General features: G+C 40.0%; 1 long non-coding RNA gene across 2 annotated transcripts in view; it reads right to left on the bottom strand.

The window, feature by feature from the left end:
* Positions 1-1,436: 1,436 nt before the first annotated feature.
* The window catches only part of LOC118169486, a 40,122-nt gene continuing 17,915 nt past the window's right edge, over positions 1,437-23,643 (bottom strand). For both annotated transcript variants that reach the window (XR_004752144.1, XR_004752143.1), the window contains exons 2-5: positions 21,993-22,062; positions 19,285-19,412; positions 8,250-8,458; positions 1,437-1,821 (exon numbers count right to left, since the gene is read on the bottom strand). This is a non-coding gene — a long non-coding RNA (uncharacterized LOC118169486). The remainder of the gene's footprint in view (positions 1,822-8,249; positions 8,459-19,284; positions 19,413-21,992; positions 22,063-23,643) is intronic.

The following is a 23,643-nucleotide window of genomic DNA, read 5'->3' on the forward strand; positions in this document are numbered from 1 at the left end:
TAAATTGATTGACTGTTGTCTTTCTGATCTGAGAAAAGATAACCTAGGTAACACTCCTAAGCAGATGTGTGTAGCTTCCTTTAGTGTTGGAAATTACAATACAGACTTCCTTCTTAAATCCTGTGGTTCCCTTTTTCTTTTTTGTAATATGTGCATAACAACATGACAGTCATAAAGTGGCACGGCACTTAAAGAACCATTTAAAGTCCCTTGTCTACCTCTTGGTTATATTAAATAAGATAAATTAATGGCAGCTTCACTACCTCTAATTTGTGTAACTGCTCTGAATTAGCTCATGAACTATAATTATCAATTCTCAGGACAGCCTTGAGGAACATGGAAATACAACATGCAGCGTATGAAATACTTGAACATGCCTCGACAGTTTATTGCAGATATTGTGGAACCGACATGTTTCTTTAATGTTAATTTGCATACACATAACATATTTTCTTTATTTGAAATAAATAATAAAAAAAATCTTTGGGCTTCAACTGAGCCAGATTTTCACCTCTTGTGTAAGTCCATGGTATATTTGGTGGAGCTTGTAATACATAGGGGGACATCAGGAAAACTTTCGTGTTTCCTTGACATTTCACCACAGACACGTTAGAGCAAGTACAAAAGATGTCCCTTCTCTCCCTGCTGATGCCCTCACATTAGATATGATGACGTGAAGTAGCATACGGGCTGACAGGCTGCCAAATGCCCATTCGTGATATTCTGTAGGACTGCTGAACTGCTCATTATGTGCTGGTACGTTGCACTGACTCTGTGGAGTTGCAATGAATCCATCTTCCTTTCATTACTTTTGGGTCCAATGGAGCTTCTTGAGCTAGAGAGATGACATCTTTAATTTAGGTGACATCTAGGGACATATTGAGGCTATCTAGTGATAATCTCTCTAAACTGTCAAAAAAATTTAATTGCTTAAACTACCTTACATTATTGAAATCAAACTACAGATTGTAGAGCAGAAGTAACAAGGAAAGGCAGGTGATCTCTGATGAGTGGTAGTACATAAAGTCTTTACACTTACTCTCTGCTTTCCCATTTTGCTAGATTTTATGATTCTTGTAAAACAATTTTTTTTTAAAAATTTTTTTTCAACAAGAACAGACTAAACTGAAGGAAAGTTTTTTTTCAGGATTTTCACAGCAAGGGTGGACTGCTGGACAAGACACCCATCACTTATTTACATGAACCAAACCCTTTAAAAGCACAAAGTTGCATACAACAGCAGTATCAATTTCTTATTGTACATGGCCTTTAAACACGTACAGCACCAGATGCAGCCTACGGCTTGGAGTATGTTCTAACTTGCAAAAAACAAGTGATGAATAATGTGGAAAACATGCTAATATCAGAGTCAAACTATCATGAAATGCTCTGTATGTGTGTATATAAATAGACAAGCAAGTTACTCCCTTTGAGTATAAAGTTTCTCAAACTTTATGGCTTTAGTATTCTGTGCTTACAAACATACTAAATAAAAAAAAAAAATCAAACACTTGGCACAAGAAGAATCTTTTACTTAACTGATTAACAGCATATAATGTTGCCTAATCAACCAAATCACACTTCAAATACAAGAGAACTGATTTCTCCTTCCATTTACTTCTGGAGCAAAGTTTCTTCCAGCTTTGATGGAAGTGATACTTGTTCCTCAATCTTTAAATCACATCCAGGCAGTGGAGCTATTTCTTGCATGCTTTCTGGCATCAGTGGCAATGCAATCAACTTGAGAGCAGCCACTTACTAGTTCTTTCAGTGCAGCATATAATGACAGTCAAGAGGTCCTCCTAAAAGGGATGAACAGAGCTGCCAGAAAAATAATAATAATAATAAAAAGAATCATTCTATCACTTGGTGGGAAGAAAAAAAAAAAAAAAAAAAAAAGCTTCCTAGATTTGTTAACCTGCAAGACGTTTCATACTGGGTCAGATGTATTGGGTCTGTATGGAAGAAACATGCTGTTTGTGTTTCTCAGCCCTACCTACTCCCATCCAGAGGCTGTCCTGCAAGGAGAAGGAGGGAAGGTCAGCTCGAGCCATCTGGACCACGTATGCAGGCACTTTGCATCTCTGGTGGCAGCCTTGGCAATGGTCTCTACCTAATACTGTACAAGATTCCTGAAATAGTGATATAGGGCAAAAATCCTAGTACAGATCCTCTGGTGGCAAAACAAAACAAAACAACAACAACAAAAACTGCAAGTTACTGGTCGTGCTTTCATTTATTTATTTATTAATCCATTCATTGGGGGGGGGGGGGGTGCTCTCTATATAGAAAAGTGTCTTTGGGAAGGAAAAATACTATTCTAGAACCCCAGTGTTATTAGGGTGAGAGATAAAATGTTGGGGAAAACATGGGAGAATTTGCTACAAGTGCTGCTTGAGATTTTGTGTATGGCAGCGGATGTTAGTGAAAGAAGTAAGAACCATGAAATAGCATGATCTTCCTAGGAGCGCTACTGCTTTATTTCTTGTAGCTTGCAGTGCAGACATAGCAAACAATTTGAAAGACTGACTGGCAGTGAGAATTGTAGGGATGAGGGCAAAAGAAGACAAGGAATATTTAATGTTCCAACCCTCCTCCCTACCTCCAAGTTAATTCAGTGTGGGCTTTTCTTGATCAAAGTTCCTACCCCACAATATATTGTAATTTATGTGTTTGAGGCATACAATAATGCTGAGCTAATGTGGTTTTGTACTTAAGTAAACATGTTTTCAGAGTTACTAATGCATGACAGAAAGTGCTGGGTCGAAGTCTCTCCTGAATTAGGAGAAGAAAGAAAAACAGCTATATAAAAGGAGCAGCATGCCTGACTGAGTAATGCTGCATCAGAAAGTCTGCAAGTCAGTATCCTACTCTTTGATAAGAAACTATTTTTAATAATTCTTGGGCCGAGAACCAAACATCCCATTTCACCTGGGATCTTCTGCAGAGCATGCAGCTACTGCTTTTGATTTTTTTAGCCTGTTTCTTAGAATGTTAGATATTCTATCTCAGGTCTTAGGACTGTAAGACACAAATATCCCCAAAGGGTTTCAAATTAAAAAAAATAAATCAAAAAGTTTACCCTAGTTGGCAATGGAATAATAAGCAAACGTGTACTGTCATGGGTAGGATGTAGATTAAATAATACATTTATATCTAGTGGAGTCTCAGCATTTTTTTTATCTGACTACCATGCAACCGATTTATACATCATTAAACTAAAAAGACATGTTATTTCTCATTTTAAAAGGTCCTTTCATAAGATTTCTTTGGAGATCTACTTGGGTAGGGGAGTACATCTGCATACATGGGAGTACAGACACAAGGTCCAAGTCCTTATCACTGCTGGTGCTTTCTTACCGTTCTCTTAAAATGAGATAGTGAAATAAAATACAGATATTGTTTGATGTATATTTAATGTATGTTCTAAAGGATCTCATCTGATAAACTATCATGAGAAACGGACCTTCCATAGCATTTCCTAATACAGCACATGGTTTTGATCTATAAAGTAAACCACAATAAGAAAACCACGTGTTAACAGCGTGGGAACACCAAGAAGAGAGACCTTTCTTAGTGTGTTTTGAACACGATGAGATTTCTAGATAGTTTTGCACCACTGACGTCTCTTTCATCAGTGAGATAGATCCCAGAGCTTGGTCAGAGTAACAAAGACAAGTTGAACCAGGAAAATTAGAAAATGGAGCAAAGGGGAGGGTAGGAAACTTTGATATAAGCTTGTAAGTTCGATCAATATTTCATGGGTTTATGTGAGAGGATACTATAATGATGGAGCAGTTGCAGAGTAGAAGCCCAAGTGGCAGGAGCTCCACTTTCCCAGAGTTACAAAAAACACTGGATTACAGGGATCCAGATATCCAGAACCAGACAGAAATCTTCACTACAGACAATGCCCCAAACAAAGCACTGCTCTCTTGGTTTTGATTAATGCTGTGGTCTGTGCCAGGCTCACTCCTGCAAGCAACTTCACTGGTGCAAACAGAACTACCCCAGTGAGAAAGTTTCCCTGTGGAAAGGGGGACTCCAGGCAAGGAAGATAAATACCTGGGAGGACAGGAAAAACACTGTGACTTTCTGGGTAGCACAGAGAAAAAGGGGAACTGTAATCTACTGTCTCATAGCACAAGAGCCAGGCAGTGTCATGCAGAACATGAAGATGGGAGGTTCAAAACAAGTCAAGAAGATGCTCTGTCAGACTGTGGCCCTGTGAAATTTCTGCTGAAGGACAATGTGATTGCTTGAGTTCTGCATGCATTCAAAGGCATTAGATGATTTAAAAAAATAAATAAATAACACTGCTGGCTTAAGAGTCCTTCAGCCTCCAAATTGCTGGGGAAAATGGAAGAGTATTTTGAAAAAGTATCACTGTATGCTCGATCTGATTTTTACAGTATTCCCTAGGCACTCACTGACAAACGCAGGATAAATGACCTTCAGAATTACCTGGTAGGCCAGTTTTCATCTTATTTTCTCCTAAATGTAATTGTGAAAACAAGTAACAGCTCACAATTTGCAGATAGAGAAGAAATGGGTGTAAAGTGTAGTACGTGGCCAAGAGAGTGTCAGCTCAAGCTTCCTCCTTAACTGTATTCCTGATGCCAGCTGACAGGTAATAATCTTGTGACACTAGTCACTGGAAGGGTGAAAGCACTTCCTAAACACATACACTAAACACAGTCAAATCACACAGGCAAATGGACCACAAGATTTTCCACTGTTTCAAGAGAATGAATTCAAGCAGTAGTTTCACTACAAGAGATAGGAGTATTTCAATTCAAGCACATGCTTATATTTATTAAGGTACTTAAAATCAGGTGTGTGCCTAAGAGCTGTTACTTGAATGAGAAGTGGGCTTAAAGCATTTTCCTGAGCTGGGACTTTGCTACACTGATAGTTGGCAATGCAACTGGTGAAAAGAGGAGTAAAACCTAAAATAGATGCGCACACACACAAAAATGCAAAAAGAGTGTTTCTTTTTATGTCTGTCTGCTAAGCTTAGTGGGCTTTCTTGGCTAAGTCTGAGCTAAATATTACTGAAAATAGCATAGTACTGTAGTTATTTCAAAGCACTGTCTGTATTTGTTCTGTGCACTGGGTGGGCAGGAAGCTTCATTTCGTAAATCACTTTCAACGAGACAGTAGGCTATAAAAAGGGAGGGTTTTTTTCCCTTTAGTGTTTTTAGTTCTGACAGTTCTGAAGTGGTACAGCCTACATACTGGGAAAAGTTCAAAAAATGTTTCTCACTGCCCTGCAGACCTTCTCTTGCACATAAGAGACCCAGGGAGCCACCAGCAGGCACCCCTGTGCTACTAGGTCCTCCAGGTCATGCTGTGTAGACCAGTGTAAGACATTTGTCAGCAAAACTGCTAAAGCAATGTCTCTTTCTGAGCCCCATGCAAAGCCCTCCACAAGAAGTTTCACGGTGCACTGTCGGCATAGGGAACCCATCTGGTCAAATAATTGTCCAGAAAAAGAAAATAGGTTTGTTTTCAGGGTAGTCATGCAGGGATGAGCAGTAGGATGGAGAGTGTGAGAAGAGGGGAGGAGTAAGTGGACAGAAGAGCCTGCTTGATCCAGCAATTCTCCTTGAGGGTTATTTGTTAAAACTTTTTTAGATTGAGCTTTACACACAAAAAGGAGCCAGCTGCAGATTAGGTTGCTCCCTGTGGTACATACTGGGAACAACAGGATAGGAGAGACACGAAGTCATCCACCTGCAGCAAGGGAAAAAGTGCTGTCTGGTACCACTCACCATATCACAACTTCTCCCACTCACATTAAGAAAAATGGACTTCTGCCCACCAGTAACTAAAATGTGCCCCACAGTTTTGGCACTGGCTGTACAAGTGGGTTTCTAAACTACTGCAGAGAAGTGAATGTCAGTAAGAGAGTGGTTTCCATCCAGGTTGGTTGTTTCTCCCCAGTGTCAGTAAAACTTTGACCAACAGGGTTTAGGAAGCTCAAGAAGTTCACAACTGCTAAAAGTCAGCTGAACATTTTGTAAGGACGGCTATAGTGAGTCAGTGCCTCAAATCATCCTTTCCAGCCTCTGCTTCTGACTGTCCCCAGGGCTAAAGGCCTCAAAAAACACAACCAGCAATTCTAGCACCAGCCTTTCCCTGTGCTGCCCTTCCAACTTTTGGCACTCTGCTTTGCTTCCTGAGCTAAAGGTTGCAAACAACCAGCCGGCTGCCTCCAGCCAAGTGAGTTTCACTCTTCCTGGCTCCCTGCACGCATCTCCCATGTCTGCAACAAGCTCCTCTGCCAGGTCAGCACAATCCACTGCCTCCTGTCCAACGTGGGAGCCACTGCAGCCTCACTCTGCATTCCTCAGCTACAGTACAGAGCTAGAGCTGCTGTCTGCTGTTGTACTTCAGGGATTAAAACTGTTGCAAAGGCTGTACTCCGGTCAGGGTTAACCTATTTTCCGTACTCTCTAAGAAGTCTTTCAAATAACTGATTTTGGTAGAAAAAGGTGTGCAGAGAGCTCTGGGACAAATAGCAGCAACTATGTAATGCTTTGTTGTAAAGCAGGGTTTAACATCCTTTTCATGCTACAGTCCCAGCCAATGAAAGGGTAAAATATGGTTGCTTAAAATAATTGTAAACACTCCGCCAGCTGAATCCAACCTGATGGAATGAATACATATGCAGAGTGTTAGTTATGATACTGCCCACATATGAGAGGGTAAACTAATTAAAATTCATATCTGAGGCTATGTCCAAGTTACCATGTGGATTACATGTAGGTTTGCCTTTTAAAAGCACTGCAAGGTTGAAGCCTTTGCTTTAATTCGAAGAAACAATTTTTAGCACATTTTTAGTGGGAATTTTGGAACTGGTAATTGAGACAATCCACAGTATTGCCCATACAAAAAACGTATGCCTTGTGCATTTGGGAGAGCTCTGCATTTGCAAGCAGCCATTTTCATACACTGTTTAGTGGACATTGAAACTGAGGCATCAGCCAAACATTCAACCTAAATTATTTATATTTAGGCTGATGTAAGCATGCCTTCTGCTTTTGCCACCTGACACATGTAAGATAATGTGCAGAGAGTTCATGGCAGACTACAACCCTCTGAGTTTACGTTACAGCTTTACATTTAGAACAAAGATGCATTGGAGGAATATATTTTTTTTTAATTTACTCCAACCAATATTAGCAACTCTCAAGGCTCATAGGACTTCTCCATATAACTGCAACACAAGTCCAAAACTTCTCCTTCTGCATGGTAGCACTCGCTGACCTGAGCCAGTATTTTAGTGATTCTGCACCACGGTTGAGATTTCACCCTGTTGTATTAACTGATACTGCTTTAGAAGAGAACATCAAATGCTGGGAAGGCACCCTTTACAGGCAGATTAAAACTCCTAATTTTCCATAGTAATTATTAAGATGAATCATGAAACTAAGGCTGCCAGCTGTGCTGTGTTAGACTCAAGTCTCCCATGTTCAACATTCTCTAGCTGTGTTTGGCTCAGTAAGTTTGTCATTGGATTTCCATGAATTTGCTGAGTGTTGAAGTTTGCTTTTAAATTCTCTTGCAATCATGCAAACCACACAATAAGACTAACCATTGTAATTTGATTTACAGAAAATGAAAATGAGCTATCTGGAAACCAGTTTTAGTAGTGATACATTGGCTAAGTTCAGTGTGGCTCATTTTGTATCACTTTGATCAGAAATAAAATAAAATCTTTGAAAATTAAAGCCAGAAAAGGCTTGCTCCAAACCAAGACTCTGAAATGTAAAAGTATTGGTTCAAGCTGAGTGATAAATGGCAGACGTTTTCTGTTTTCCACAATGGTGTAAACAGTTAGCTCAAGAGTGTTGTTGCTATTGTTACATATTTACAGCTGAAATTTGCTATATATATCCCAATTCAAAAAATAGAACACTCTCTCATACAACAACATTTCAGCTCTCCTCTCTCTTAAACCTGGATCTCAGGCCCCAAAGGAATATATGCAAGACAACAGATAAATCACACTTTACATAATAAGAATATGCCATAACCTTGATGAGTGGGGTGTAAAGCTATTTTTTTCACTACTCTCCCCAACATGCTAGAAAAAAAGGATTTAAATTTTGAATTTCCTTGCATCTGTAAAGTCATTTATCATACCACACAAAGCTGTCCCATTTTAAGATCTGGCGTACCATATTCTGTTTGAACTCAGATTAGAGGTGATCAGGTAACTGTTTTCTTATAACCCAAATTACCTGGAAAATGTTGCAGTCTGGAAAATGCACGCTTCATCTTTGGCATGTTCCAAGAGACTTCAGAATTAGCGTGAATTGCACAACTCTACTAAAGACTTTTAAAATAGCACCAGGGAAAGTCATTTGCTGAGCCCGTCTGGCAAAGCACATCAATCTGAGATGGGGTTTCTCAAATGTTCTTGAGCAGCAGCTTTTGCTGGCCAAATTACCTGCATTTCAAAAATAAAAAGTAGATCAAAGAGCTGACAGTGAGGGAGCCATAAATCCTCTCCCATCCCTGATTCACCAGCAGCAGTTGCATACGTATTATCTTTAGCAAGAGAGCCTGTAGGCCAGGGTGCTGTCACGAGCTACTGCCACGCATCCCACGTGGGAGAGAAAAGTTTCAAGGCTAGGTTGGATGGGGCTTTGAGCAACCTGATCTAGTTGGAACCAGATAATCTTTAAGGTCCCTTCCAACCCAAACCATTCTATGATCTGTTAGGGATTAGCTCAGACAGTTGGAGACATAGACTGAGGCTGGAAGACTGCAGGCAGATACAAACTAAGCAAGAGAGTAAACTAGGAAGCTGGAAAATAGGCCAAAGTTCTGGAAAGAACTAGTGTGGAAGGTGAAGCTGGGGCCTCCCAAGTGAAGGATGCCATAGGATCACTAAGCAATGTAGCAGGAGAGACCAGCTCTGAATGCTGAAGTGTGTGGCGCAGGCAAGTTCCACTCAGGAAACATGATTTAAGTCCCTCAACAAGATGAAACATCTTCCATCAGGGAAAGGTCAAGAGGATTATAGCTTCTCTCATATGTCCTCTGCCCAGGAAAGCCCTAAGGAAGCAGTCTTCCTTTTTATGAGAAACTACAAAACGATGTAATGAAAGCAGTTTGAGGGGAGAAATACCTAGGAAGTGGCTTAAAGAAAAATGCCACCTCTCCCATGCAGATTGCCAAGGAACTGTGTTTACAATCTGTGTGCTGATCTCCTCTCTAGCTTAGCTGGGTGGAAGAAGATGACCAGGTTGAACATAGTAAGAGGAGATGAAATGTGTTACAGTCAGTATTGTATGTTTGGGCAAGATGGATTAGATGAGGCAGGCAGGAAGGTGATGTGGCTGGCTTGCATGTCTTGACCATTTTAAAATCAATTTTACAGCTAGTTTTTCCAAATTCTAGAATTGTTTGAACTATGTATGCATGTTATAATTTTCCCATAGAAAGTGCTCAGGACCTAAGAAAGGGCCTCTTAAATCTATATAACTAATTTTGCAAATGCAGGACTGGTCTATAAATCTGCATGCTTCAAGTTAATTGTGAATAATTCCTTGTTTTTGAACCTGCTGAGCCAGAATCCCCACTCAAGATACTTAGCCTGACATTTCATACATCTCATGAAGTGTCTTCCTAAGTATGAACAACAAAATCACTCCATTTTAATCTGAACCCAGTTTAAGTTACTGAGTAGCTAAATACAATTAATCAAACAATACCTCTCCCTCTAAATGATGTCATTAGCCATGCATCCCTGAGCACCTACATCTTTTGTCCTAACAAGAGTCCTAGTTCAAGACACATATTTACGCATTAACTCACATCTCTGTTGAAAATAAACTTATGCTAACCAAGCTTTTGAAAACCAGCTCTAGGACTTGGGGCTTACTTCTAAGTAATTTCTAATGGGATTTTGGAGCCAAATCCTACTGACAGCTTAAGAAATCTCTATCTTACATGTTCATTTCCCCATCCCCTCTTTTTCCTATTGAACTGAATTACCAATAAGTTTTTAATATGTTTCACACATAAGCTTAGCTTTTTCATCTTGTTCATTTTCTGATAAAGTAGAGAATCAGCATTTCTCTTTTTTTTTTTTTCTGAGGCATAGCAGTGTCCTAAGTAGGGCTAAGTGCTCATTAGGATGAGCAGATGATAACCTAGCTGCCTGCTTACATTTTCTCACAGCACAAGACAACACAGTAGCAACCTATCTGTTGTATTTCCTGCTTAGACACATGCATCCATTTTGGAAAAGGTGAAAGGAAATTTTAAAGTTGCTGGTACTCTTGGAAGCTGCTGATTCTGCTCTGGGCTACAACAGCTTATGAAAGGAGGACGACAGAGACCAGACCAGAAAAGCAAGGAAAAGGACAGGGAGGTGATGGAGAGATGGAAGAGCTGTGAGGCAACGCATTCTGTAAACTGTTTCCTCCTGTGACTTGCTGGAAGGTATAATCAGTCATCTGCTGCTCGTTTTTGTGTGTATAGTGTGTGTGTTTTTTTAACTTCCATTGCAATCCCCAAAGACTACCCTCCTGGTTTTACTTTTTTTGGTGGTGATAGTGTATGTTTGTGTAAGGGGTGTCAGGGGACTGAAATTGTGATACCAACTAGCAATTTGGGTGTGTGGGTGAAAATTAACTGTTGTAGTTGGTTATTTTATGGGCCCAAAATATGGCTGTTAAAAACCCCAACATTCACCATATGAGCTTTCAGTATCCAGACCATAAAATGTCTGGGATACATAGACGGGATCCAAGCTGACTTCCTGCCATGAAATTGTGCTTCACTAATGATCACTCCAGCCTGTTTTCTAAACTTGGAGACCTCTTGTTTTCCCCAGAGGATATTACATTGTTTGTCTTTGGGAAAAAAAGTGTTTGTGTGCTACAATTACGAAGTTTATAGAACTTAAAAATTCACCCGAAATGGGACTAGTACTTTACACACAGTTCAGCTAGGGTACAAAAAATAAAATTAAAAAAAATACACAGCAAACCCTACACTCAAAAGCTGCAACAAAGCTCAAAGGTAATGGATCTTTTTAAAAGCTAGCTCTCTATCAAAAACTATATTTACACTAAATGCCGGCAGTTCTTTTCTAGATAGAGTTAAATTTTTCTTCTCCCTCACACTCCCTTTATTCCTCTCTCAAGTGCACCATTTCCTTAGCATCCCCAAACACTGCTTTGCTCATAAAATTTTTAGATAGATGCTACTTTTTATATTAGGATACTCTATTTTTGTATTAGATAGAGCAACCTTCTGTACTACTGTTCAGTGAACCTCTATGAACAGGCTTCTGAAACTGTACCTCCACTGTCTGATGGCTTGCAACACAAAGACCTCAGTTAAGAGTCCTCATGCAATATGTAAAAAGACCTTATTCAAAAAAAAAAAAAAAAAAAAAAAAAAAAAAACTACAAATGCATAAATGCACATTCCTTCCTTCACATCTCAAAGTATAGTGAGAAAGGGCTTTCTATGTTTCATCATTACCCTGGCTAGTTTCTCTGAGCTGTCTTTCAAGAGGATAGTTGTTTTAAGTACATGTGCCTAGGAGATTGTAGGAGATGGAGTGAGACGAGGGTATCATGAGGGAAATAAACAGGTACCTCTAAGCTGTCATTACCTGTGTTTTAGGCACTACCTGCCAATGCTACCTAAAGTCTTGTAACCATTTTGATTAATCAGGATATTTTTCTAGAAAGAGACAGAAACACACCAATAATTTATAACTTCATTATGGTTTTGAGGATACAATATGGAATTTCTTTTGAAGGGAAAAGTACTGTAATCAATGCCGTGTATGCTTGTATATGACATACTGAATATTGCAATGCAATGCAGTCAACATACATGTCAGCAGCCACAGTGTATGAACTGCAGAAAGTAAAAGCACTTAATGCTGTTCACATATTTTAATGTCATCATTTGAAATTGCACTGGCTTTCATGCAGGTGTGTGACTGGCAGTTTTATGTACAAGGGTCTGTAAAACACTGTCCTGGTCTTCCTGATAGTTCCCCACTTCCCAGGCTGCTCACACCTGGGGAATAAAAATGTTTTCCAGCAACATATAATTCAGAGTAGTTTACATGGGATTTTTAATTTGGTCACTCCCTCTACTGGAGACTTTGTGCCTAGGTCTTATTCAGATGGTAATCACATTATCGATTAATTATTCCTCATATTTATATATATATATAAATAATAATTTCTCTAAAAAACAAACAAAGCTGTTTATTTGTTGTTGTTGCTATTTCCAAAATGCAAGCCATGCAAAGATGTATGTGCAATGAAACATAGAGCATAATTGCCTGTCATGACTCTGTCCTAATATATAGTCACACAGTGAAGCAGTGAAAGATGGTCCATGTGAGTTAGAAGTTTGATGGCATGTTTTCTATAATACAGGCGTCTTTAAAACAGCACCATATTTTTAGCTTCCCACTGTCCACGTCTGGACCACACACTGTCAGGATGCTAAATCCACTAACTAACAAGGTTTTTAAAGCTAACTCCCCCATCCTTTTCAGTACTGTTTCATGAGAACCTGAAAAGTGAGCAAAGGTCACTGGAGGGTATATCCCAATAGGTTCTAGTTTAAGGAGCAGAGATGATGGAATTGCTATGAATTTCTATATTATTTTTGGCTTTCATTGCCTAAACCTAGCAGATTGTGGGTACTGTAACCCATCTGAATTTTGTTGCCTAAACCCAGCAGACTGGGAGTACTGCTTTGAAGGCTTTACTCTGCATGCATAATATTGAGTCTGGAGATGGCTCTGTGTAAATGGTAAAAGCCTAGACAAAGGGCAACCAAATATAATTCCAGCATATTTTGCTGAGGAAGATTAATAACATGCAGTAATATCTAACTGTAATCTCAATAAATGGTCAAGATGTACCCTGGTAAATATAAGTAATTCCTAGCCTCACTAAATGCTGCTGCCTCAGTAGCAATGCTAGATTGATGCAAGAACATTTTCCTGACTTAATCTGCTATTAAAATCGAAAGACTGAGGTAATTCATGAACAGTTTTGATGGGAAATTATTTATTCCCATAAATTCAAATCCTTTTCAATAGCTAAACTACTCAATGATAACACGGAGTTTCTGTTGCTCTGAAGTATTTAAATTTTTGTTTCTTTAGTGGCTCTTACTACAACACTAACTATGCTCAGAAATTGCATGTCTTGAGCACTGTAAGCTTTTCTTAGCTAGATTTGGTTAAGCAAGGACTGTATTTAAGCCAGGGGCCAGCCTCTGTTAAACATGGGCATGCATTCCAAACTGTCTTGTTCTCAGATTGCTAGTGGAAATTTTCATCTCTCCTGTCTGGGTTTTCCTCTGAGCTGCCCATCACAGCTCTTATAATACAGAGCAGTTTTCAAGTAGCTGATGAAAGTTTTTGTCTTCCCTCTGCTTCTCTCAATTTCTTCTAATGCTACATTGCCAGTCACTCTTTGAAAATACCCTGAGATCCACCACTCATCTTAGTCTCATCTTGAGTTTAGCATCATTTTGGAATTCCATTCCTTTTGAGGGACGAAACTCTTGCCTCATAATAAGCCCATTATGTGCTCCATGTGAAGACTAGGATGTTAAATTTAATGCAAATAGTCTGAAGTTTGAAATTAGCAACAATTGAAGCAAAAAAGCAAGGCTTCATTATCAGGGGTTGCTAAAGAAACCTGCAATCTATGAAGCTCACGCCATGTGCCACAGGGCGTCATGCCAGGGTAAGAGGATACTGAGATAATTAGAGTTTTGCAGCAGAAATGGGGGATTCTTACATGCTCTGCATTTCTATTTAATTCAGTGTAAACCCTGTTGTAGAAAAACAATAAATATTGTTTTATTGTAGAAAAACAAATAAATATGTACCTGGCTTTGCTCTCACTACTTTTTGTTGAGAAAGTCTCAGAAATTAGCAGTATAAGATAAGCATGTCTAAACAGCTAAGCAAGAAACACTGGGCATATTAAGTTAAAATGCAAACTCCCAAACCGAGCATCGAGATTATAAACTGTTCAGATTAACCATTAAGAAGTGACTGGGGAAAAGAAAGACTGACAATGTGGAAAAAGAGTAAGCATTAGATGGCACTGCTATTTTAAATGATATCTAGACAAAGGGTGATGACTTTTTATAAAGCTGTTGATTAGTTTTTTTTGTAACAGCCAATAACCCCAAAGTTCTGAAAGTTTCTGAGAAAAAAAATGGAACCTGCTTAACATTTCTTCATAGCAAAGGGAAACCTCCCATTGCTGTCCTTGAAGATGTTTACTCATATCTAGATATAAGAATAGGTGGCTAAAGGTGACTGAATATCAGAGGATTTTCCAATTACACTGTGATTACAGCAACATCCCAGCCAAGTATCCTTGTGATGAATCAGTGTGTAAAATCACAAGGTCAAGTCCAGGCCTGCTGTGCAGGTGGAGCCCTGCTGTGTGCTTACATCTAGCAGGAATTTGGCTACTTAACGGGCTGCTTTATTGCACATTTTGTAGCTGCAAAACACATACAAGTTTTATGTTATGACACTTGAAAAAAACACCTGTACTGTTTCACACTGACTGTGGTTGCTTTAAAGAAAGCCAAGAAGGCTTTAGATAAACAGAAGAAAAGTCCTAAGTAGAAAAGTGAAACACAACACAAGGCTCAGTAATGTAGACTTGTCCCAAAATGATGTGCTAAGTCAGAAAGATAAGTAGCAGTATGTGATAACCTCATGTACCTGTCAGTCAAATTAACTCAGGTGATCTACAAGCGTGTCATTTGAAGTCTCCAAATTTCTCTTGGGAGTCAAAAGTTGATTTCTCTGCCTGGAAGGGTCTAAAATGCTGCACAGTGTTTCATTGTCTTGGCTGAAGAATGGGGCCTGAGAGTACATGGTGTGTTCAAACGCAAACCTTCCCTTCCTTCTCCCTGAAATTGTGTTGTTCTTGCATATGAAGCAAATAAGCAATCCAAGGGCTTTGACATGTAAATAAAATGTCAAGAAAAAAATTTCAAGGCATACATTTCTGCTTCCTGGTTATCTGCCTTGATGCTACAGTCCCCTGACTGCCCACCTCACATCCTCTGGATCAGATGTGGGCATAAAGCTCAGCTAAAATACAAGCCAATATTGCCAATCTAGTTTCAAACAGCTACAGAACCAGGACATTTTAAGAGCTGGGTGTTTTTTTTTCCCCAAAAAAAATTGTTGAGAACCCCCACCTGAAAAAGGAGCACAGAGGAGTTGTGAGCTATCAGGCCTAAACTCGTCTGTTAATCCCAGTAAAATAAGTTATGTACACTTTTTTTTTTTTTTTCTCCAGTCAAATGAACTTTCTAGCCTGCTACAGATTTTCATATGTACTTCCTCAATTATAAGAGTTTTCAGACTCCCTCATCTGTTCCCAACTACATCCTGTAATTTCCAGTGCTGGATGCTACACTCTAAATCTGGTCAGCACAACTTACATGTACTTATCAGTGACTCATCCGCATATTTGAAGATCTTAAGAATGAATCACATCTACACGTTTGCTGAATTCCTTCTGCTGCCTGTAAAGGAAGGCTCACACTGACGGACTGTAGAACAGAGCTCAAGACAAGAAACTTTGATGTTTAGGGACATTATACAAGTGTGTTCTCTGAAGAGTGGATTTAAGTCAGTTTATTAAATCACCCTGACTTTGTTGTCAAGCTCAGGCAGTGACACCTTAACAAAACACATCTTTCAGTTTTTTTGGGCAGTAACTGAACATGAGATATAATTAAAATGTTTGTTTTAAAATCTGGCATTTAAAATATGTTGTTGCTGCTGTTGGAATAGCACTCTGTCAAATCAGATCAGAGGAGGAAGTGTCACTCAGCACAACAGGCCACAGTCTGTGCATATAAATTGTCTTAAATCGTCTCTTTCAAATGTCAGCTGACAAATCAAAATGAGAATAGGCTATGCAGCATAAATACCAGTTATACATTAAAGACTTAACGCAGGGCTCCTGTCTACTAACGTCTGAGAGCTCCAAATGCAGAGAAACCACACAGAGCTAATGATAATTGATATCATATGGTCTTTATCAAAGCTTCCTCAAGAAAAGCAGCTTAAGGGAAAATCCGTAAATGTGTGTCTTGACCACAGTCTACCAATCTTCTTCCGCATTGGAGCCTTTAACTAATTTGTTGGTTTAATTACTGAGGCACAGGAAAGTTTGCAAGAGTGATAATTGAGTATTCTTTGATTGCCGATCATTACATCAAGTGGTCTTTATGAATTAAAAATAAACCCCAAGTGCAATATGTGAACCTGGGAAATCAGCCTGTGTCTAAATCTGGACATATAAGCCTACTACTACTGGCTGGCAACACGAAGGAAGCAAACAACGGAGTTCCAAAAACCTGTAATTGCTGTGACAGCTGAATGCAGCCTATGAAAATTTGGGATTCAAAGTGGGTCGGGCAAGATCAATGAGACAGCGGGCTCTCGTTTAAGGGGAGTTTAGGGGCTTGTTAGGTAACTTCTAACGTGCCACATACTTATATCTTTAATTGGATGGGGTAGTATAGCCTACTGCACCGTCCTGAGCTAGCGCCGGAGGAATTACTAGGAGGTCAAACGGAAGAGAGAGGCAGGGGGAGGAGGAAGTGGTAATTGAAGAGACAAGAGATGATTGTGAAAGTACTTGGAGGAGCCTGTGTGTCTGGCAAGATGCAGCGGGCCAAGCTACAAACAGGAGGCAAGTCACTTACTGGAATAACCTCTTCCCTCACTTCCCTCACAGCCTAGAGCAATGCCATCACTAACCATCCCCAGCAGCTGCCAAAGTAGCAAAGCACAGCAGCGACTAATTGCAGCATCTACCCTGGTGTAATGTCCTGAAATCCTGGCTGTATGTACATTCACACAGTGATCAAGCATCTAACTACAGATAGCTCCGCAGAAACACCTTTGCCTTCAAGAGAGAGATTAACTGCAATGAAAAGATGAGAGAAAAAAAACGCAGCCCATAGTTGAATAGTCTTCTTTCTGTTCTGTCATTATTTAGAGTAGGTCATTTCTGGCCTTTCCATTGTTCATAAAAAAGAAGCATCTTATAAATGCTTGCATCATTCTGCAATAGTTTGCTCACTATTCACCTAGAAATGGGCCAAACTTTCAGCCATTATGCATCAGCACAACTTTTTATACGCATTAGTTTAGAAAAACTGAATTTGGTCTGAAAGGTAAATTTGTAGGAAATACACTATGTAAACTGTTTTGTTTGTTTTTTCAGTCATATCAGGAAGATTGTGAGGTGACAAGTGGTCCTGGACAGCACTACGGACATACTTGATGAGTTCAAAATAGAGCCTGAAATGTACACGGCAAAGAGGGACCCAGTCACGGAATGGCTGAGGTTGGAAGGGACCTCCAGGGGTCACCTGGTCCAACCATGCTACTCAAGCAGAGATACCCAGAGCTGGTTGCCCAGGACCACATCCAGATGGTTTTTGAATACCTCCAAGGAGGGAGACTCCACTGCCTCTCTGGGCAACCCCTGCCAGTGCTCCATTACCTGCACAGTGACGAAGTGCTTCCTGATGCTCAGATGGAACCTCTTGTGTTCTAGTTTGTGCCCATTGCCTCTTTCCTGTCACAGGGCACCACTGAAAAGAGCCTCCATCCTCTTTGCAACCTTCATTTAGGTATTTATAGACATTGATGAGATCCCCACCTAGCCTCCCTTTCTCCAGGCTGAACAGTCCCAGCCCTCTCTGCCTGTCTGTATAGGGAAGGTGCTCCTGACCTGGTATCATCTTGTTCTTGTTGAACATCATGAGCTTCTGCTCAGCTCACCTCTCTAGCCCATCAAGGTCCCTCTGGATGGCAGCATGGCCTTCTGGTGACTGGGAGTACATGAGAGTGCCTTATGTCACAGAAAACTTTAAGTACAAAAACCTTAAAAACTAAAAAAGGTTGCACTGGAAATCAGCAGTGACAGAAGAATTTGGGCAGTAGCACTAGAGATGCCCAAGAGACATCAAGAGAGAAAACTGCAGCAGTTATAGTGCTGCAGGACAGCACAAGAAACTACATTCAAAGTAACATAAATCAAGAGTCTGATGATTACAGTTCATCAGAGCAAACAGTAATGGATCCAGAGTAGTATGGATCAAGGTGGTGGTTTGAGTAAGTAGAAACCACATGACTGAGCACCATCAGTTACATAGAGAGACCAACTAAATCAGGCACTGATGGTGGTACTAGAAGCACTTATCAAGGTACTGTTTTTATGTCAAATTTTGACTATCTAGTCTGCCTGACTGTGAGCGGGCCATTTACCTAAGAGATCTGGCACGTTCTCATACCACTTTTACAGCAACACGTGTTATATGTGTTTCTTGGATTTCAAAGGATTGCTCGTGCAGGTTAAATGGACTCAGTATTTTCAGCAATTCTGCTAACCATTGTTTACTAGTGTTACCTTATACCTGAAAAAGGTTCTTTATAACTCCCCCAAGACATATTTCTGAATTATCACAACCTCAAGGGTGTGTAGTTAAGATACTTAATCTTAGTCTTCAGAATTTATCCTCAGATCTCCATGCACCACCTTGCTCTTTAATACACACACCTTGCTCTTAAATACACACAAACCTCTCTGAAGTTATTCTGACAAGTAACTCTGACATGTAAATTTGAGATGCTGAAGATATATATAGAGAGAATATAGAGTTTTTTATGCAACACACCAAAATCTGACTTGCAGTATTTAGTTATTCAAAAGTATCAAAAATAAAAGAGCAGCATTACAGCTAGAGCCTCTAAATTGTTTTGGACTTTTTCCCCTACAAAAATGTGGAAGATAGGATGCATGAACATAACAGGGACTGTTACTTGAACTTTTTGATAGGTGCTTTAAGAGCAATTTCATTTAAAAAGAACATACATTTACAATTAATACAACATCTGTTTTTAATGAGTTCTTTTTTGTGTGTGTGTAACATGTACCTTCAATACAGCTACAATATATCTTTCTAATGCACACCATTTGCCAACGCAGACATTACAATCATAAGGAAAGAATCTTAAAGTGTTTGTGTAGTATTTTTAGAGTTGTATTGTAAATCCACAAAATTATCATCATTATAAATTCAAGTTTAAGGGCAAGAAAATTCAATATTAAGTACTTTCTTCTACAGCTACTCCAAAGCTGATGCATTGATATTCTACTGCGTAGAAGTACAGACAGCATTTTAGCTAATGAGTTTTTAAAGTATGCACTATACCTTAAAACACTTGTACAGACCAGCTTTTTGATTGTGATCCATTCCACTCTGCAGTGCCATCACTCATGAGACAGAAGATATTGGCAGACTGACCCCAAGCTTGGAGATGTTGATCAGAATGAGAAAACCTGGTTACAACGAGAAAAGAAAAAAAATAATAAAAAAAAAGGTTTGTACTGGCACTGAAATGCTGGTCACCCTCCTTATGACACTCCTTATTTCATATAATTCTATGGTATCCTCCCCTGAGAGTTATTTCTAGGCTGATGAGTCCTTCTATTTAGTCACTCCTCACACAGAAGTCACGCCAGACCTCTGATTATCCCATCAAGACTCTCTGCTTTCTCCAGTCACCCACATTCTTTTGGGGGTGAAGAGACCAGAGGTCCACACAGACCTGCATCAGATTCATAGCATTACACCTGTCTCCACTTCTGATATTTGAATTCCTCCTTCAACTGCTACTGCACTCAGCCAATGCTTTCATGGCACCGTTAGTTATAATACAGATGGAAAGAGTCAGTTTAGGGCTTATCTTTGAAAGGGTAAGGATGAGAGCACTTCCTCCACTTTAGTTCCTTTGTATGTCTTGTCACATGAGTCATTTAATCACCACCTTCTTTTTCAGCCCATTGTAGTTGGTCTGTAACACTATTCCCCCAAAACGCTTGGCTATCATCAACACACTGTCACCATATAGTTCACCTCTTCCTCCCACTCGTTTCCAAGCATAATGAACATACGAAATCCTTGCGCTACCTGCTGGTGATCTCTCTCCTTTCTGAAAGCTGATTACTTATTCCTACTTGTTTGTTGTGTCTTTTAATTAATTATTCAGCATTTAAGGACCTTTCCTCACATTCCATAATGCCTTTAGCTGCCAAATAAATCTATATTAACTGGGAGACAAGGGACACATGAACAATGGGGACTCCCTCAAAGAGCTCAATAAATGTGAGACAACTTGCCTTCGCAGATGCACCACTGCTTCCTCCCAGCTATGAGATGTTTATCAGAGCATTGGCTAGATCAGGTAAATCCTCCTTATTTGTCCTGCTGTTATGTCAGTCGTCCCTCTTTGTAGGCCCCACAGCACTGCTTTCCCTATTCTAAAGGCTAGATGTCATTTCGCCTTGAATTTCTGAAATGTGGCCCTTAAATCACGTCTTTGGAGTTGATGGGAAGACAAAGCTCCACTTAAATAATGATTTGTAACAAAAAAAAAAATAACAACAACAACGCAAAGAATAACTCTCCCAAAAAACAAAACCCATAGTTCCCCTTTTGAAACAGCAACAGATTCAGGGCCATTTGACACATATACAAGAAAACAGAATTAACCTATGTTATACATGCTGCTTTCCTTCCTTTCTGTTTAAAGGCACCATTTTTCTTCATCCTCTATCTTCCCTTCCTTCATCTGCACTGGCAATTTGCTAAAGATCCTGCTTGGACCTTTGTTTTTTTACTTATGGAACAGGCTATCAGTACAAACTGTTGATAACAGGACATGGGCTGGAAGTATTTTATTTTAGTATTTTTGATGTTCAAGGTGAGCCTCATTGGCTCCTAGCAAACAAAGATCTGGATGTTGGCTTCACATCTTGTGTATACAAAGTCCAGAAACCTATCAAGAGAAAACGTGACTGCTTCTCCCAAGATCACAGCTGGTGGAGAGAACAATTTCATGCTAGATCGAAATAGCTCTTTCAAACATAATGGCGGGTAAGTCAGTGGGTAGTGGTAAGGGAGCCAAACAGCACTTCGACCAAACATTGGTATGTGTAAAATGATATCTTGGGGGGAGGGGGGGGAAGGGGGTCATGGTGTTTTTAAACTACATACACAGAAATGGTAAGATGTGATCTGACCATTACGAAATCTTAATGTTATAGTCACGAGGTCCACAAAAACATCATCTCAATATTCAATAGTTAAAAGAACAAACAAACATTAGGAACTAGTAGTTGCTAGGAAGGAATCAGCAGATAAAACCAAGAACACTATTGTGCCAACATCTAAATCCATGGTTTAACCACAGCCTGAATATTCTGGTCTCCTTGTCTCAAGAAAGGATACGACAATTCTGCTAGGGTATGGGAGTGAGAAAAATCAGGGAAGTCTTATCAAAAAGTACATATCAGTTCCCAGGTAAGAAACAACAGTGTAGCCTGTCCCTCTTCAGTCTGGCAGAAAAAAATGAAGTAGGAATTGAAAGTTCACTGGGAATCATCTCTTGAGCTTAGCATACACACCACTTCTGGACACACCTCTGCAGCCATGCAGATGCTGGCATCAGTGGTGCCTCTGGGGCTCTGCCAGTCCTCCTGCAAGAGCCCACTTAGAGCATTATGGCAAGAAGCAGCTGTGCTTGGAGCTGTCTGATAGGAAGCAAATTTGGAATGCCAGCCACAAGAACACTCTCAAACCTAATTGTTAATCTAAGATACAGTAAAACATGAACCAGAAAGCACTGAGATTTAAGACAGTAAACGCTTCCATGTTTGTTCATTCATTTGTTTTATATGCTGCTTAATACTTAGTGACTTGTGTCATGCTTTTTGTCTTGCATGGAAACAAAACAAAAAATAAACAGCTCATGATCCTCACACAGATGATTTCTTTCTTTTAAGCTTCTGTTGTAGCATACAAATTCCTCTCCACTGTGAGTCTCTGGCAGAATACAGCCAGACTGGGATGTCCTGTACCTTGGCAGAGCAGCATGTGGAAGGAAGATGGGGGCCACCTCCATCTTTCTTAAGACAGGCCTCTTACAGTCTGGGGAAGAAAGCACAAAGCAGATTACATTTTACAGTAGTCCTCAAATCCCCCCCCCCCCCCCCTTTTTTTTTTTTTTTGGTTTTACATAGCTCTGCTTCTCTAAGGCAGCCTGTCTGATGGAGCAGGATGGTAGGCAGCCAGCCTGCTCCAGCCTCACTACAGACCACAAGCTCTGCTTCTGCAACTGAATTTCAACAACCCACCACCTCTGTAGGGGCAGACACACCTAACCAGGGGCCTGCGATTCTAGCAGCCCAAGCAAACTTTGCTATGAAGTTGGAGAGCTCTCCAGTACTCCATTAATGCAGAATTTGGCCTCTCTGCACTAAGTTTGACACTGCCAGCATAGCACCGAAGGGCTTCACAAGAGGCAGTCAGGGCAGGATTATTTCCCATGTATCTGGGGCTTTTTCATCAGTAACAGGCACAGCTCCATGTTCCTCTCCCACTGAACCATGCTCCGCAGTTGGCATCCATATAGACTTTTCATCTTTTCAGTCAGGGGACATTAACACAATCTTTCTGGAAGTTTACCTCGTCCTTAAATGAATTTGTTTACTTTAGCTTGCTGTGGGGGGCCTGAGTCATAGAACTTCACATCTGCACCTGGCTGTTCTAAATGAATTTAAATGGATCTGATTTGAATTGATATTCAATGAGAAGAAGTTAATCATTAATGATAGCCCTACATCTAAAATTTAACTTAGATTGATGGACTCCCTATCTCAATAAGCTTCTGCCATCAGCAGATGTAAGTGGGTGTAAATGCAAGTTAAAACAGAAATGTAAATTATATGGTTTAGCTTATGTACCTACTAGGACAACACTGAAATGCTTTTCATGCTGCCTAGCCTGCTCTTTGGAGATGAATATGCTCATCCCTCATATAAAACGCACACTTGACAAGACATATAATGGGGTTCTAAACACAAGACAGGATCAAATGAAAATACTGTCTCCTCTCCCCCTACTCCCACACATTAAAAAACTTAAATCCCAATGCCCTAGCACCATAATCAAAGAGCAAATATTTTCCTAATATCTCCCACTGTGACATGTGCTCTCAGTCACGGATAGGATAAACTTAGTGGGCTGGATGCCAAGCACATTCAGTGAGCTAAAAAATTAGCTCAGGCGTAATCTCCGAAGGTGTCTAAACTGAAACAGTATGTATAAGGAATCAGGTTTTCTTAAGAGCGTTAAGAAAAAAATAAAAAGCCATAGCAAATACATGCATGTTTGATTTTTATCTTGCTGCTTCTCACAAATTGCAAAACTGCCACAAACATTTAAGGTCTTCCCCTCACCAAGACATTTTACACTGAACTGAATATATTATAAATGAAATCCTGCTTCCTGCTTGTACTCAAATACCGATATGACAGTATTTCTGGAAAGAAACAGTCCCATCTATCCCTTACATTAAATTGATTAATTGTTTTTCCATTTGTGTTCTTTGTGATGTTCCTCCAAACACTCCACAAATTATCTAGCTCTTAGAAAGCCAGAAGTTGTTTGGTCTCCCCCCCCAGGGGGGGGGGGGGGCGGGGGGGGGGGGGCCGGGGGGGGGGGGGGGGG

The sequence above is a fragment of the Oxyura jamaicensis genome, chromosome 6, assembly GCF_011077185.1.
Source record: "Oxyura jamaicensis isolate SHBP4307 breed ruddy duck chromosome 6, BPBGC_Ojam_1.0, whole genome shotgun sequence".
Taxonomy (NCBI): domain Eukaryota; kingdom Metazoa; phylum Chordata; class Aves; order Anseriformes; family Anatidae; genus Oxyura; species Oxyura jamaicensis.